We start from the raw sequence: 16948 nt of genomic DNA on the forward strand, positions 1-16948 counted from the left end.
GTGAGCTTCCTGGCCAAACTGTTACCTGGGGAACTTGTGTGGGAGGTGTCAACAAATCACTGAGCTATAGGAAGTGACAGTGTGGCCATCCAGGCCACCTTCATTTGATGTCTCTCCTGGGACTTCCCAAATACTCAGTGACTCGGGTAGAGGAGGCACTGACTCCTTCCCGCCTCTGCAGGACCGGTATAGAGTAGATGTGGAGGAGGGTACAGATTCAGAGGATGAGGAGCCAGCAAGGCCAGAGTTTGTGTTAAGTCTGGGCTGGGGGTCTGGTGTTGTGGTGCAATAGGTAAATCCTCTGCCTGTGGTGCTGGCATCCCATATGGGCACCAGTTCTAGTCCCAGCTGCTCCTCTTCTAATCCAGCTCTCTGCTATGGCCTGGGAAAGCAGGAGAAGATGGCCCAAGCGCTTGGGCCCCTGCACCTGTGTGGGAGACCTGGAAGAAGCTCCTGGCTCCTGGCTTCAGATCAGCGCAGCTCTGCCCATTGTGGCGGTCTGGGGAGTGAACCAGCAGATGGAAGATCTTTTTCTCTCTCACTGTCTATAACTGTCTATAACTCTGCTTCTCAAATAAATAAATAAAATCTTAAAAAAAAAAGTCTGGGCTGCAGTTAGACTCCCTCATTCTCATCCCCACCGCAACACTTGGTAGCTGGGTAACTGGGCAAATCTAAATAGCTTTTTGTGCCTCAGTTTCCTCAACTGTAAAATGGGGGGGTGTCACAATACCTGGTGCTATTCCAAGGGTTGAGTGAGCTAAAATATATTGCAGGTGTAAGCTGTGCCTGCTATGTGAACCATGTTTCCAGGCAGTTTATTGCAATGGTGAAATCCATCTGGAATGGTGGCAGAGCTAGAGTGGAAAGTGTGACTGTGAATAGGTGTCAGTCTGGGGCTGGTGTTGTGGGCAACAGGTTAAACTATGGCCTGTAGCCCCGGCATCCCATGTGGGCACCAGCTCAAGTCCCAAGTGCTCCACTTCCTATCCAGCTCCCTACTAATGTACCTGGGAAAGCTGCAGAAGATGGCCCAAGTACTTGAGCCCCTGCACCCACATAGGAAACCTGGAAGAAGTGCCTGGATCCTGGCTTCGGATCGGAACAACTCTGGTCGTTGCGGCCATTTGGGGAGTGAACCAGTTGATGGAGCATCTCTCTCTGTTTCCCATTCTCCCTCTCTCTGTAACTCTGCCTTTCAAATATATAAATCTTAAAACAGACAAACAAAAACCAAACCAAGTGTGAGTCTTCAGTGAGTTAAGTAACCAGAGAAGCAGTAATGAGCCTCAAAGGAAAGGCGCTTTTTTCTTTCTTCTCCGAAGGGTAGAGAGCGGACCAGTGGGCTGGATCTGGCCGAAGGAACAAGGGCCCCCGCCTACAGGGACATGGGAAAAGGCTTTAGGGTTCCGGTGAAAACAAGGAGGTGACAATCTGGGAGGAGAGTGGGGTACAGAGAAGTGGAGGGGCAAGAGGAGGAGAGGGAGGGTGCCCTGCAGTCCCCACTTGGGCCATTGGCTGTGCGCATTAGCGCTCTCAGTTGCAAGGAGAAAATTTTGCTCAGCTTGATTAAAACCCCAACGGGAATGAGTAACCCGTATTACCAAGAGCTCCTAGGGGTCCCTCTCGCTGTTTCATTCTCAGGTAGGTTCTCCAGCTGGCGGAAGGCTGGGCCAGGCAGCTCCAGGCTTAGGTGTGTGTTAGCCCAGCATGTCTGCAGAAAGGGCGTTTCTCTCCCCCGGCCTGGTGAATGCCCCAGAGGCTGACCTGCACTGACGGGTTGGTGGGGTGAGGGTGAGCTTCCTGGAATCATTTGCACTGGGGACTGGGAAACATCCAGAGAGGGTTCCCAGAGAAAGGGGCGATGGATGCCAGACCAGCAATAGTTTCACAGCCCCAAGACTCGCCGAGATGAGATGAGTTGTGTGGGTGGTGAGCCTGCTTCCTGTTTCTGGGTCATGTGGGCCTGGAGAACTAGGTCAGCTGTCCCAGTGCAGGTCCCAACCAAAATCTGAAGGCAGCTGTGGGGCCTGTGGAGCAATTTCTTCTCAGATCCCAGATCTGAGTGTGATCCTTGCCTGCTTAATTTAGACAGAGTGGGGATGCTTGTTGGTACTGCAGCGTCTGCGCCAGGGAGACATGTGGAACCACAGTCTTTCCAGGCAGAGCCTTAGAATCTGCATTTTATTTATTTATTTATTTAATTAATTTATTTGAAAGTCAGAGTTACAGAGAGAGAAGGAGAGGCAGAGGGAGAGAGAGGTCGTCCATCCACTGGTTCACTCCCCAGATGGCCACAATGGCAGGAAGCCAGGAGCCAGGAGCTTCCTCCGGGTCTCCCACATGGATGCAGAGACCCAAGGACTTGGGCCATCTTCTACTGCTTTCCCAGGCCATAGCAGAGAGCTGGATCAGAAGTGGAGCAGCCGGGACTTGAACTAACACCCATATGGGATGCCAGCAATGCAGGTGGTGGCTTTACCCACTGCGCCACAGTGCCAGCCCCGGAATCTGCATTTTAAAAAAATCACCCCTCTCCTGGGATTAGGTGCCCTAAGATTTGATCATCTGCCCTGGGAGCTGTGCCCGGGGGAGATGGGGGGAGCAACATTAATTCTGCTTCAAGACTGTGACTAGCAAGAGAGTTGAGAGCATAAAAGAGAACATGATTAAGTGACATAAAACAGGGAGCTCCAAGTACTATGATAAAGAAAAGGACAGGTTAAGCACCCAATCTCCAAAATCTAAAACTTTTTGAGCGCTGACATGAAGTCTCAAGTAAAATACTCCGCACTTGACCTCACATGATAGATTGCAGCCAAAACACAGGTGCACTAAACATAGTGCATAGTTACCTCCAGCCATGTGGATAAGGCGGATACGAACCACAAATGAATTCTGTGTTTAGACATGAGTTTCATCCCCAAGATCGATCATTATGTATATGCAGCTGTTCCCCCAAAATCCAAACACGCTGGTCCCAAGCATTTTGGATAGGGGATACTCAACCTGTAGAAGGGAAAAGGATAAATAAACCTGTGCAGGATCCAAAGTGAGAGGCCCAAAGCTGAGTGCATCATCATTTCTCTCACATCCCTTAAGAGGGAGAAACTGTCCTTGTTTTATAGAAAAGGAAACATTTGAAGAGATTACCTAAGTCACACCAAAGGCTCACTGATTCTTATATTCTATTCTCAAAAGGAAGGAAATGCCAGCCCATTTTTTAAGCCCATCTACATATCTCTTTACTTTTTTAAAGATTTATTTTACTTATTTGAAAGGCAGACTGACAGAAGGAAAGACAGAGAAAGAAAGAAATCACTCCCCAAGTGGCTGCGACGGCCAGGATTAGGGATTAGGCCAGGCCAAAGCCAGGAGTCTGGAACTCCATGTGGGTATCCTGTGTGGGTGGCAGGGCCCAAGTACTTGAGCGATCTTTCTCTGCTTTCCCCAGTACGTTAGCTGGGAGCTGGATCAGAGGCAGAGCAGCCAGGACTTGAACCGTGTTCTGACCCGGGATGCCAGTATTGCATCCCCAACCACGTTGGCCCCAACCACGTATCTTGGATGAATTGCATTTCACTAGTGAAAAATATCTGACAGCGTTTATGCTAATTGATGAACTATATAGATTGTGGCACTTCAGATGTGAACTGTGGAGATTTTAAAACACATAAATTTATGTCATACTTTCAGTGCTAAGGATCTTAATGTAGATAGCATAGAATACAGTCACCCCTGTGAATAATGACCTGTATATCACTGCTCCGTAAGTCTCTGAGTCTGCCCAGTGATCCCCTCCGCACCCTGGCACTCTGGAGCTACCAAATGCTGCCTACTCTCTCCTCCCAAAAGTCCATGGATTTGAGGAAATTTTTTTTAAGGAAAAAAACTTGATCTTAATTCACAACATGCAGCAAAATAACTCAAAACTTAGTGTGCAACGTCTAGGAAGATGATCTTAGCAACCTTGGAGTAGGCAAATATTTAGGGGGCAGGATACAGAAATCATTAAGCATAAAAGAAAATGCTCATTTGAATTCAGCTCACCATAAAAAAGTGAGGTGATGCATATGTTAATTGACTATTTAACCATTCCACATTATATACATATGTAAAAGCTTTGTGTTTGGGGTCATTGTTAGGTGGCATTAAGCCGCTGCTTGCCGTGCTGGCATCTCATGTTGGGGTGTCAGTTTTGAGTCCAGTCCGCCCTACTTCCAATCCAGGTCCATGCTAGTGCTCCTGGGAAGGCAGCATAAAGTTATCTGATCCCTGCCACCCAAGTCGGAGACCAGGAAGGAGTTCCTGGCTCCTGGCTTTGGTCTGGCCCAGACCTGGCTGTAGTGGCCATCTGGGGAGTGAACCAGCAGATGGAAGATCTCTCTCTCTCTTTCTCTCTCTGTAACTCTGCTTTTCATGTAAATAAATGTTTTTTAAAAAAGGAAAAGTGTTTAAAAATAAATGAAAAGGAGAGTCACAGACCAGGAGAAAATAGGCCTAATTCATCCACTCAACAAAGGACTTATATCTAAAATGTATAAAGAAGTCCCACAACTCAACAATAAAAAGATGAACAATTGGCATAAAACCGAGGGTAACAGATTTAAACAGACACTTCTAAAAGTAAGATATATTAGTATAAATGACCAATAAACAGGGACTAGGGAAATTTAACCTGACACCATTATGAGATACCATATGTATCCACTAGACTGGTAAAATAAAAAGGCACAAATGTTGGCAAGCTTGTGGATTAACTGCAAATAACTCATACAGTGTTTTACTGTATGACCCAGTAATTCATCATCTAGATATTTATCCAACAGAAATTAAAATATATATCCACACCAAGACTTGCATACAAACATTCATAGCAGCTTTCTTAATAATAGCCCCAAACTAAAAACAATGCAAATGTCCATCAACAGGTGAAATAATAATAATGTAAATATCCATGCAGTAATACTCAGCAACCTTGTGGAACAATCCGCTTAGTATGCAATAACATGGGTGAGCATAAAACACTATGCAGAGCAGAAGAAACCAGCCGATAAAGATGGTAGCCTCGCTTTTATAGGAAGTTCTAGAGCAGATAAGTGACATAAGTCAGGGATTTGCTGGTGCTGGGTGGGGAGATGGCAGAGGCGTAGGGGAATTGTTTTGTGGCCACATAGGTCTACACAGTTTTCACAACTCATGGAAAATGCATTAAAACTAGGTACACTTTATGTATTATGGTACAAATTACACCCCTAATCAAGATTAAAATGGTTAAAAATGTAGTCTCATAATAATCATTTCTAGGCCCAAAAGCCTTCCTTGAGGACATTAAAATATGTTGATAAAGCAACAAAAGGTAAGGTAAATGGAAACATTTACACAGTTCTATAATTTGGACCATACAAATTGTAAGCATGTGCACTTTAAAGTAGATAAGCCTTTTATTGTGATTGTAGCTTTCAAATAGAATATATAAGGAAACATACATAATCTAGTTGGGTGACCTACCAAACTTACCCTAAATCCAGAAGCATGGAAAAGGAGTGGGGGAAATATGCATAAATGGGTTTTGATGGAGTCTTTACAAAGGGACACTTTCGCAAGCTCAGAGTCATCCCCACTAATGCTTCCAGAGCTACACGTAGCTAAAAAGGTAAGGTGAGTGTGGTGGAATGAGAAGGCTGTGCCAAGATGGCCGCTGGCAACAGAGTCTGCCTGGCAACAGGCTGTGATTGGATGGCTTCAGAAACTGCCTGGCAACAGGGTGTGATTGGTTAGGGCATAAACCGCCCCTTGACCAGATTGGCTGCTTTGGCTATATAAGCTGTTGTAGCAACTGAAATAAATGAGTCTGCAGGCTGCTTGCCTCAAGCCTGCTTTCACCAGACTCCGGGGGTCTGTGTCTCTTGCCCCCACCACGCTCCTCCTGCAAGAAACGAATCCACTGCAACAGGTGAGAATCTTCCTCCTACCTTAACATCAGGTAAAAAGCAAGGATGTCTGCTGTCACCACATCTATTCAATGTTGCCTTGCAGGTGCTTGCCAGAACCCTGAGGCAGGATAGAGAAATAAAAGGCATCCAAGGGCCGGCATCATGGGGCAGCAGGTTAAGCTGCTTGCCTGCCACCCACACCAGGATCTGTTTCCCATCCAGCTTCCTGCGAATGCACCTGGAAAGGCAACAGAAAATGGCCTGGGCCTCGGCCACGCATGTAGGAGCCAAGGATGAAGTTCCTGACTCCTGGCTTCAGCTTGTCCCAGACCTGGCTGTTGCCATCATTTGGGGAGTGAATCAGCAGATGAAAGATCACCCCTCATCCCTAAATCCCTCTATCTTTCAAATACATAAATAAATCTTAAAAAAATACAAAAGAGATAAGTGTTGTGGTGCAGCAGGTAAAGCCACCCCTGCGATGCCCGCATCTCATATGGGCATTGATTCAAGTCCCAGCTGCTCCAGTTCCAATCTAACTCCCCACTAGTGGCCTGAGAAAAGCAGCAGAAGATGGCCCAAGGGTTTGGGCCCCTGCTACTCATGTGGGAGACCTGGAGGAAGTTCCTGACTCCTGGCTTCAGGCTGGCCCAGCCGTGGCCACTGAGGCCATCTTGCAGATGAACCAATGGATAGAAAATCTCTCTCTGTCTCTCTGTCCTTTTCTGTAACTCTGCCTTGCAAATAAGTAAATCTTAGAACACATACACACATACACACATGCACACACACACAATGAGGTTTTATTAAAAAAAAAAAAACATAAAAGCATCCTAGCTTAAAAGGAAGAACTGAAACATCTCAATTTTCAGATGACATGCTCTTATATGTAGAAAATCTTAGGAAATCAGAAAGCTGTTAACACTAATAGGGAAATTCACCAAGAATGCAGAATATACCTTCAAGAAGCAAAATTTAAAAACACTGAATTACTTGGGAATAAATTTAATTAAAAAATAAGACTTGTACAATGAAAAGTAGAAAACCTTGTTCTGAGAAATTTCGGAATAAAATAAGTGGAAGGACATCTCATGAACATAGGTTGACAGTCAATATTGTTAATTTGGCAGTACTTCCCAAATTGACCTATAGATTAAACACAATGATATCAAAATGCAAGGTGCTTTTTGTGCTGAAATTAGCAAGCTGATCCTGAAGTTTTTGCAGAAATACAAAAGATTCAAAATATTCTTGAAAAAGAACAAAGCTGCAGGAGTTACACTTCCTGGTTTCAAAACTTAGCACAAAATTATAGCAATCCAAACAGTGTGGTGCTGGCATAAAGACAGACATGTAGATCGTGAAATAGAATTGAGAGACCAGAATTAAACCCATGAATCTGTGTGTAAACAAAGGTGCAAGTCCATTCAGTGGGGGAAAAGTAGTGTCTTCAATAAACAGTGCTGGGACCACTGGAAATATATGTGCTAATGAATGAAGCTGGGCCCTACTTCACACCTTTTATAAAGATTAACTCCAAATGAATCAAAGATTTGAAATTATAGACTCTTGGAAGGAAAAGTAGTTGTACATTTCTGTGACATTTGATTAGATCAGGAACTGATTTCTTAGATATCAAAACAGCAGCCATATAAAAATAAAAAAAATTGGACTTCTCCAAAACTAAAATATTTTGCTTTTTAAGGACACAAGTGAGAAAGTAAAAAGACAACACACAGAGTGGGAAAAAATACTTTTAAATCATATATTTAAGGGAGCTTTATCTAGAATGTATGGCGAACTCTCAGAATTCAACAATAAAAATACAACCCTTTTAAAATAGACAAAGGATTTGAATAGGTATCTCTCCAAAGATGATACACAGATAGCCAACAAGTGTATGAAAATACGGCCAACATCAATAACCGTTAGGGAAACACAAATCAAACTAGAGTGAGATACTTCTTTGTACCCATGAAAGTGACTGTTGTAAAAGACAGTAGCAAGAGTTAGTGAGAACATGGAAGCATTGGGAGCTTCAAGCACTGCTACTGAGAACTGAAAGATGAGACAGCAGCCATGGAAAAGAGTCTGACAGTTCAGTTAAACATAGTTACCTTATGATCTAGTAGCTCTATATAGCACAAAGTTGGGTCTAGAAGATTTGCAGGTGAATGTCCATTGCAACATTTTTCTTTTCTTTTCTTTTTTTATTTGACAGGCAGAGTTAGACAGTGAGAGAGAGAGAGACAGAGAGAAAGGTCTTCCTTCCATTGGTTCATCCCCAAATGGCCGCTATGGCCGGCATGCTGCACCGATCCGAAGCCCGGAGCCAGGTGCTTCCTCCTGGTCTCCCATGCGGGTGCAGGGCCCAAGCACTTGGGCCATCCTCCACTGCCTTCCCGGACCACAGCAGTGGAAGAGGAGCAACCAAGACAGAATCTGGTGGCGCCCCAACTGGGACTAGAACCTGAAGTACCGGCGCCACAGGCAGAGGATTAGCTTAGTGAGCCGTGGTGCCGGCCTAACATTTTTCTTAATAGCCAAAATGTAGAAACAATCCCAATGTTCATTCACTGATGAATATATAACAAAAGTAATGTATATATTCAATAATCTATTATTTGACTGTAAAGTAGAGTAAAATTCTGATCCATGTCAGGATGTGAATGAACCTTGAAAATATTAAATGAAAGAGCCAAACAGAATAGGCCACATTGTATATGATTCTATTTATACGAGATGCCTAGGATAGACAAACCCGGAGTCAATAAAATAAGTGATTTCGAGTCCAGGGGAAGTGAGGAAGGGTAGTGAGTACTAATGGGTGTGCAGGCATCTCCTTGTGAGGTCTTGGAAACGTTCTGGACTTAGTGGTGATTGCATAACTTCGGGAATATACTAACAACCACTGAACATGAATATGAGGGATAGAGATTTCTCTTCTGCCTTCACCAAATAATCTAATGTAAAGTATAAAAAGAAGAGTGAAGAAGAGAAAAAAAGGAAAATCTTTCACATACAAGCAGGTGAATCCAGTCTTCGAAATGCTTGGGAAACCTTTTCCCTCCCCAGGGCGTGAGTGAATAGAGGAAAACCATCTTTGCCCAGGACCATTAACAACTGTCTAAAGCCAAGGGACAGCCTGGCTCATGTGGGAGGACAACTTGCTTACCTACGAGTATATCCACTAATGAGGAAGTGGGTATTTCTTAGTATGTGCTCCTCACCTGTATGGGATTGATGTGCCATATCATTCAGTGGCATTCTGTTAAAGAATCCCACTATGCACAATTACTTTAGTGAACAGGTAACCTTTAAGGAAGAGAGACTGATCTCAAGAGAGTTTTTTTTTGTTTTTTTTTTTTTTTATTTTTTTATTTTTATTTTTTTTTTTTTTTGACAGGCAGAGTGGACAGTGAGAGAGAGAGACAGAGAGAAAGGTCTTCCTTTGCCGTTGGTTCACCCTCCAATGGCTGCCGCGGCCGGCGCGCTGCGGCCGGCACACCGCGCTGATCCGATGGCAGGAGCCAGGAGCCAGGTGCTTTTCCTGGTCTCCCATGGGGTGCAGGGCCCAAGCACCTGGGCCATCCTCCACTGCACTCCCTGGCCACAGCAGAGGGCTGGCCTGGAAGAGGGGCAACCGGGACAGAATCCGGTGCCCCAACCGGGACTAGAACCCGGTGTGCCGGCGCCGCTAGGCGGAGGATTAGCCTAGTGAGCCGCGGCGCCGGCCTTCAAGAGAGTTTTATCTGATTGAATTCTTTAGACTTAGAAGCAATAAAAGTTCAATTGAAATACGTGATTCAGGGGCCAGCACTGTGGCTCATTTGGTTAATCCTCCACCTGCAGCACCAGCATCCCATATGGGCACCAGGTTCTAGCCCCAGTTGCCCCTCTTCCAGTCCAGCTCTCTGCTGTGGCCCGGGAGGGCAGTGGAGGATGGCCCAAGTGCATGGGCCCTGCACCCCATGGGAGACCAGGAAGAAGCACCTGGCTCCTGGCTTTGGATCGGCATAGCTCTGGCCGTTGTGGCTGTTTGGGGGGTGAACCATCAGATGGAAGATCTTTCTGTCTCTCTCTCTCACTGTGTAACTCTGTCAAAAAAAAAAAAAAAAAAAAAAAAAAAAAAAAAGAAATACGTGATTCAGGATGTGTAACCCTAGAACTATTCAGAAATCACCTGACTACAAAGAAGTGATTGAATGCCTCTAGAAGCACTTCAAAATTGTTCTTGATGGTGGCAGCTTTGAGGGTATGGTCCAGGTGGCGTAAGGCAAGAAGTAGCACACGATCATTGGATTTTTATGTTGATTTGGCCTTTAGCTTTTGTCTTTGTAAATTGATGATGCTTTTGAGGCATGGTTTATCTGTTATAACCTTTGTCCTAGGAAACAAGGCCACTCTTTGAATAAGAATACATATCAGAAAAGGCAGATTGAAGAGACCACACAATTTAAGTATGTATAGTGAATAACTTTTGCCAGATATGAGATCATTGTTTAGTTATAAAGAAAATCTTCACGTCAATAAGTCACTTGGAGAGCCTGATTCATATAAAGGTACTGTAAGTTTATCAGTAAACAAGAATATTTATTTTTTATTTTTGAAGATTTCTTGGGGCCAGCGCTGTGGCACAGTGGGTTAACACCTGGCCTGAAGTGCCAGCATCCCAGAGGGGCATCAGTTTGAGTCCCATCTGCTCCACTTCTGATCCAGCTCTCTGCTAGGGCCTGGGAAAGCAATCAAAGATGGCCCAAGTCCTTGGGCCCCTGCACTCGTGTGGGAGACCCTGAAGAAGCTCCTGGCTCCTGGTTTCAGATCAGCACAGCACAGCTCCGGCCGTTGCGGCCATCTGGGGAGTGAACCATCGGATGGAAGACCTCTCTCTCTCTCTCTCTCTGTGTAACTCTGACTTTCAAATAAAAATTAAATAAATCTTTTAAAAAAGATTAGTTATATGAAAGGCAGACTTACAGAAAGAGGGGGAGATAGTGAGAAAGAGAGAGAGAGAGAGACTGAGATTGAGAGTCTATCTACTGATTCACCTCCCAAATGGCTGCAGTGACCATGTCTGGGCCAGGCCGAAGCCAGGAGCCTGGCATTCCATCCATGTCTCCCACATGGGTGGCAGGGGCCCAAGCTATCAGTCCATCTTCCATTGCTTTCCTACACAAAGATTTGCATGGCTCACATCAGAACTGGAGCAGCCAGGACTCAAACTGGTGCTCACGTGGGATGCTGGTGTTGTGGCTCAATGAGCTGCTCCACAACGCTGATCTCAATATTTCTGATAATTCATGAATATAAAAGCAATCTCCAGATAAAAAAGTGAAAAATACTTAATAGAAAGCATAGAATTTGAAATGGTAAAAAGAAGGAAGAACTTTTGCTTTAAGGAAAATATGCTGATTAAAATGATAGAATAGGCCGGCGCCGTGGCTCACTAGGCAAATCCTCCGCCTAGCGGCGCCGGCACACCGGGTTCTAGTCCCGGTCGGGACGCCGGATTCTGTCCCGGTTGCCCCTCTTCCAGGCCAGCTCTCTGCTGTGGCCAGGGAGTGCAGTGGAGGATGGCCCAAGTGCTTGGGCCCTGCACCCCATGGGAGACCAGGAGAAGCACCTGGCTCCTGCCTTTGGATCAGCGTGGTGCGCCGGCTGCAGCATGCCCGGCCACGGCGGCCATTGGAGGGTTAACCAACGGCAAAGGAAGACCTTTCTGTCTCTCTCTCTCTGTCCACTCTGCCTGTCAAAAAAAAAAAAAAAAAGATAGAATAAAAACTAATACTGGGTGGGTAGGTGGTGCAGCATTTAAGTCACCACTTGGGATGCCCACATCCCATATCAGAGTACCTGGTTTAAGTCCCAGTAAGTCCAGTTCCAATCCAACTGCTTTTCCTTTTTTTTTTTTTTTTTTTTTTGACAGGCAGAGTGGACAGTGAGAGAGAGAGACAGAGAGAAAGGTCTTCCTTTTGCCGTTGGTTCACCCTCCAATGGCCGCCACGGCCGGTGCACTGCAGTCGGCGCACCACGCTGATCCAAAGGCAGGAGCCAGGTGCTTCTCCTGGTCTCCCATGGGGTGCAGGGCCCAAGCACTTGGGCCATCCTCCACTGCACAACCTGGCCACAGCCGAGAGCTGGCCTGGAAGAGGGGCAACCGGGACATAATCTGGCGCCCCGACCGGGACTAGAACCCGGTGCGCCGGTGCCACAAGGTGGAGATTAGCCTAGTGAGACGCAGCGTCCAATTGCTTTCTAATGTGTGCCCTGGGAAGTAGCAGAATGGCTCAAATACTTGAGTCCCTACCACTCAGGTAGGAAACCCAGATTGAGCTGGACTCCTGGCTTTGCCCTGGCCCAACCCTGGCTGCTGTAGGCATTTAGGGAATAAAGCAGTTGATAAAAGATCGCTATTTGTCTCTCTTTCTGCTTTTCAAATAAAATTTAAAAAAATCAAGAAGTCTAATATTACTTGAATTAATTGTGTTTAAGCCACCAATTTTATGTTCCATCATAGCTTCTCTGCTATACTGATCAACATGGACTATAATCAAGTGATACAGAAGAAGCACAAATGACCTAGAGATAAGCTATTAAAAGTAAGGAGAAAAGAAAAAAAAAACTTGTCAATTTTCACTCTTGATTTAGCCCTGATTTGTCTTTGTTTTGATTTTTTAAAAGTCATCTTTAAAAAAGATATTTAAGGGCCGGTGCTGTGGCGCAGTAGGTTAATCCTCTACCTGTGGTGCCGGCATCCCATGTGGCTACAGGTTCTAGCCCCGGCTGCTCCTCTTCCAGTCCAGCTCTCTGCTGTGGCCTGGGAGAGCAGTAGAGGATGGCCTGGGTGCTTGGGCCCCTGCACATGCATGGGAGACTGGGAAGAGGCTCCTGGCTTTGGATTGGCACAGCTCCAGCTGTCGTGACCTTTTGGGGAGTGAACCAATGGAAAGAAGACCTTTCTCTCTGTCTCTTTCACCGTCTGTAACTCTAGCTCTCAAATAAATAAATAAAATCTTTTAAAAAAGTAGATAGACTGAAAAATTAAAAAGAAATAAAAACACATTCAACTTCTTTTTTTAATTTGATAGGCAGAGTTTAGACAGTGAGAGAGAGAGAGAGACAGAGAGAAAGGACTTCCTTCCATTGGTTCACTCCCCAAATGGCCGCCACAACTGGTGTGCTGCATCGATCCAAAGCCAGGAGCCAGGTTCTTCCTCCTGGTCTCCCACACGGGTGCAGGTGTCCAAGCACCTGGGCCATCCTCCACTGCCTTCCCGGGCCACAGCAGAGAGCTTCATTGGAAGAGCAGCAACCAGGACTAGAACTGGCGCTCATCTGGGATGCCACTGCGCTGGCCCCTCTTCTGACCTCTCTGAAATCCAGATGCGTTTTATAAGCCATGGTCTTGTGCGATTGGGGCCCAAGGACTTGAGTCATAGCAGAGAGCTGGATCAGAAGTGGAGCAGCTGGGACTCGAACTGATGCCCATATGGGATGCTGGCCCTGCAGGTGGCCGCTTTACCTGCTACGCCACAGCGACCCCATCAATCCAGGTCTTCCCATGGGTGGCAAGAACCCAATTGCTTGAGCTATCCCTGCTGTCTCCCATGGTCTGCATTTGCAAGAAGGTGGAATCAGGAGCTGGAGCTGGGAATTGAACCCAGGTACTCTGTGGTAGGCCATGGGCATTTCAACTGCTAGGCTAAATCCTGTCCCTTCGTAGGCGGTTTTGCCTGCACAGTTCACGTTCTAAGCATTTGTGTGGGGGAAGGAAGGGCATTCCCTCCATTTTGGATTATCCACCAGATGTTTCCACATCACATAATCATTGATTATAACGTCGTTATGTGGCCACATTTACCTCCAGGAGAGGCTGGAAAATAGCATCTTTGTTCCAAGCAGCCAAGTTAACAAAGCACGGATTCTGTGAACTGAAGAAATGAAGAATGGATTTTGGTGGGACAGCAGCCGATAGTGTCTTCTAGATATCACGTATTGATGTATCGCGGTGAATCCACTTCAAAAAGATGTTCACCTCATGCCCATGTCTGACCTTCTACCTCTGCTGCCACTGGCCTGGCTCAGACTCTCCACTTCCTACCTGGGCCACACCTTTGCTACTCACCTCCCTTCTGTGTTTGCTTCCTCACAGTCCATTCAGCACACCGCGATATGTAGCTCTGAGCACGCCACTCCTCTGCGGGCAACACTTTAGCAAATTGTTTCATTGGTCTCCGACTAAAACTCAGACACTGACCATGGCCATGAGACCACACATGATCTGTTACTTTCCACCTGTACGTGTTACATCTCTAGGTACTGCTGCTGGCCTCAGCGTCCCTCTTTGGTTCACTCTCACACTCTGGGGCCTTTGGAGGAGCCAACAGACCACACTCCAGTTTCCTTTCCTGCATTTGGAATGAACTGGGAAGAAAACATAAGGTTCAGACCCACAGGGTTCAAATATCAGCCCTATTCATGAAAAATTCGGGATTGGAAGATAGGCTTAACAGTGTAGCTATAATCAGACTTTCTTGGGACTCAAAATCATATTGCAGAAATACAAGGACTGAGTTATAGAGGTTTCATAGCTAATTAGTTCAGACCAATACTATTTTATTTCTTTTTGAAAATTTTTCATTTATTTTTCTTTTTTTTTTGTTTAAGGTTTTTTTTTTTAACTTTTATTTAATGAATATAAATTTCCAAAGTACAGCTTATGGATTACAATGGCTTCCCCACCATAACGTCCCTCCCACCCGCAACCCTCCCCTTTTCCACTCCCTCTCCCCTTCCATTCACATCAAGATTCATTTTCAATTCTCATTTATTTTTTCTTATATGAAAAGCAGAGAGAGGGAGAGAGAGAGAGATGGGGGGGCAGGAAAAGAGATTGATTTTCCATCTGCAAGTTTGCCCTGAAAATGCCTGTAGCAGCCAGGGAAGGGCCAGACCAAATCTAGGAGCCTGGAACTCAATCTAGGTCTCCCAGCGGCTTGGGCCATCACTTCTGTCTGCCAGGGTGTATGTTAGAAGGAAGCCGAAACCAGAAGCAGAGTCAGGACTGGAACCCAGGCACTATCGCTATGGGCATTCCACTTGGCATCTGCACCACTGCGTAAGGTATCTGCTCTCTTGTATTGCTTAGTGACTCCAGAAACTACTCAATAATTTACCTAATGATAAAATAGCTTATTCTATGATATCAATGATGATGTTCATACGATTCTTAAATAATTGTCGAGACACAGGTTTTTTTCTCCCCATTAAGATTGCAATTTGCAGAAAATTTATTGCTGTTACTTAGTCATTTTCTCAGAAAGTATGTCTAGGAAATTAGTGGCTTTGTTGGAGAAATATGATAACTGAGCACATAAGACAGCACTGCCCCCACCCACCAAGAAAAATAAACATTCCAGGAGGTCAGTTCTACTTAGTCCTGAGTTGAGTCTTGTAAAATAACATTTATTGAACATGATTATCCAAACTATTCATGAATTCAAACAAATACAACTATTTAACTTTGAACCATTCCCAGCTAAAAACAAACAGTGTGCTCTTAAGTGGAAAATGTGGCTTAACCACCAAAGACTTAAATTGGAATCCAAAAATGAACTATAAGGTGATTCAATTGAGAGGCAATTTCTCTTGTAAATATTTTATTTTGCAACAAATCGTGCCCTTTAGGAAAAGCAAAAACAAAAACATGTGCTTTCAGAGCTAATTCTTTTGATAAAACTTCTCAGACCACTTGCAAAGCAAATACGACACCATGTTAGCACACCATCTGTTCTTCCCACACTGTAGCCTCTACCGTGACCACATGCGTCTCCAGGACAAGGGGGAGTATTTAGGAATGCTCCTTGATGGTGAAGGAGACAGAGACGCCCAGCTGCAGGGATGTTCCTGAGGTCACATAATGTGTTATGTGCATTACGTTAGGAGGAGATCTTGGGTAAGAGTCTGCCTAATTACGATCCAGAAGCTGAAGACCTTGGCCATAGGCCGGGCTGTGACAGCTCTTCATCCTGGATAGTGTCCTACTCATATATGGGACAATTTAGCTGTAGCAGTTGGAACTCCGCATATCACTCCAAGTGACAAAAACCAGACTGCCCCAGACAAGAGCTTTTCCCAGGTAGGAGCAGCCTCAGTACCGGCTTGATGAAGGAGCTCTAGCAATGCCACCAAGACCTTTGGTTCCACATCCTTATTTGTCTTGTTTTCACAGAGCTGCTTCACTCTTGTAACCGTTTGATTGGCGAAGTCCCAAACCTAATTTTCTATCGCTTCAAATCCAATGAAAACAGAGTAAAAAGAAAGAATTTCCCCCAAAGTCCCAGCCCAAGTTTCACTGTGTCCCTTCGGCTCTGATTGAACAGACCAGTCACTGTGTCACTGGTGACATATGTCACGTGGCCTCATATCACTGCAGATCTTGGTCACCTGCTTTACCACTTTGGCTGGACTGGGGGGCAAATGTACAGAACCCTGGGTGCATAGGATCCTGCAGAAGTTTCCAGGAGCACCCTGATTCCCCCGTAGGATGGCAGGCACTGGTTTCCTTGTCCCTCTTGGCATTCACATAATGTAAGAGCCAGACTGTCCTGGCAGGAAGTCAGGCTCAGAAAAGTAAGCTGAATGTTGAGTAGGGGGGAGAAAAACTCCACCACCTCCGTATTTTAGCAGCCCGTGCATACTTGAAATTCTCAATTGTGAGAATCTTTGCTTCTGCTTTGGCTTCTGGAGCCGTGCTGACAGCTCCCATTGTGAGGGGAGGAAGCTGGAAAAGTCTTGAAGCACCACATTCAATGTCAGCAAACAACTTAGGTTATCACTTAAGCAGTAGCCCAAGAGAGCCTCCGTTCCCTGGCATGCATAACTGGGAGTCAGTTTCACAATCTTGAACCAACAAACCAGCATGCTTCTTTCAAGGTCTAGAGAAGAGAGAAGGGCAGCATTTCCAGTCTGCAGCCACTAGTCTAATTAAATTGCTTCTTCATATTGCTCAA

The 16948-nt window shown here is 45.4% G+C and overlaps 1 protein-coding gene across 3 annotated transcripts in view; it reads left to right on the forward strand.

Moving 5' to 3' along the window:
- LOC138844960 (uncharacterized) overlaps positions 1 to 16948 on the forward strand; it is a 65411-nt gene that overhangs the window by 1854 nt on the left and 46609 nt on the right. For 2 of the 3 annotated variants that reach the window (XR_011381485.1, XR_011381484.1), the window contains exon 2: positions 369 to 602. The exons of the other annotated variant lie outside the window; for it this stretch is intronic. The gene's annotated coding sequence lies outside the window, so the exon portion shown is untranslated. Of the gene's footprint in view, positions 1 to 368; positions 603 to 16948 lie in introns of those variants that run through there. 3 annotated transcript variants of the gene reach the window in all.

This window comes from Oryctolagus cuniculus, chromosome 1 (assembly GCF_964237555.1).
Source record: "Oryctolagus cuniculus chromosome 1, mOryCun1.1, whole genome shotgun sequence".
NCBI lineage: Eukaryota > Metazoa > Chordata > Mammalia > Lagomorpha > Leporidae > Oryctolagus > Oryctolagus cuniculus.